General features: G+C 62.3%; 1 protein-coding gene across 1 annotated transcript in view; it reads left to right on the top strand.

Annotated features, from left to right (window-relative positions):
- si:dkeyp-73b11.8 (BPTI/Kunitz domain-containing protein) overlaps positions 1-732 on the top strand; it is a 50001-nt gene that overhangs the window by 30004 nt on the left and 19265 nt on the right. The window lies entirely within an intron of this gene.

The raw sequence follows: 732 nt of genomic DNA, 5'->3' as shown, positions 1-732 counted from the left end.
AGACCGGTGCGGGGAGACAAGTCCCAGACAGGAGACCGGTGCAGGGATACAAGTCCCAGTCAGGAGACCGGTGCGGGGAGACAGGTCCCAGACAGGAGACCGATGTGGGGAGACAAATCCCAGACTGGAGACTGGTGCAGGGACACAGGTCCCAGACAGGAGACCAGTGCAGTGAGACAGGTCCCAGACAGGAGACCAGTGCGGCGAGACAGGTCCCAGACAGGAGACCGGTGCGGGGAGACAAGTCCCAGACAGGAGACCAGTGTGGGGAGTTAAGTCCCAGACAGGAGACCGGTGCGGGGAGACAGGTCTCAGACAGGATACCGGTGCGGGGAGACAGGTCCCAGACAGCAGACCGGGGCAGGGAGACAGGTCCCAGAGAGGAGACCGGTCTAGGGCAACAGGTCCCAGACAGGAGACCGGTGCAGGGCGACAGGTCCCAGACAGGAGACCAGTGCCGGGAGACAGGTCCCAGAGAGGAGACTGGTGCGGGGATACAAGTCTCAGACAGGAGACTGGTGTGGGGAGACAAATCCCAGACAGGAGACCGGTGCGGGGAGACAAGTTCCAGACAAGAGACCAGTGCAGCGAGACATGTCGCAGAGCAGAGAACGGCGCGGGGAGACAGATCTCAGAACGGTGACCGGTACAGGGAGACAGGTACCAGACAGGAGACCGGTGCGGGTAGATAGGTCCCAGATAGCAGACCGGTGCAGGGAGACAGGTCCCAGA

Source organism: Rhincodon typus, chromosome 36 (genome assembly GCF_021869965.1).
Source record: "Rhincodon typus isolate 14 chromosome 36, sRhiTyp1.1, whole genome shotgun sequence".
NCBI classification, from domain to species: Eukaryota; Metazoa; Chordata; class Chondrichthyes; order Orectolobiformes; family Rhincodontidae; genus Rhincodon; species Rhincodon typus.
This window is presented reverse-complemented; position numbering and strand designations above follow the sequence as displayed.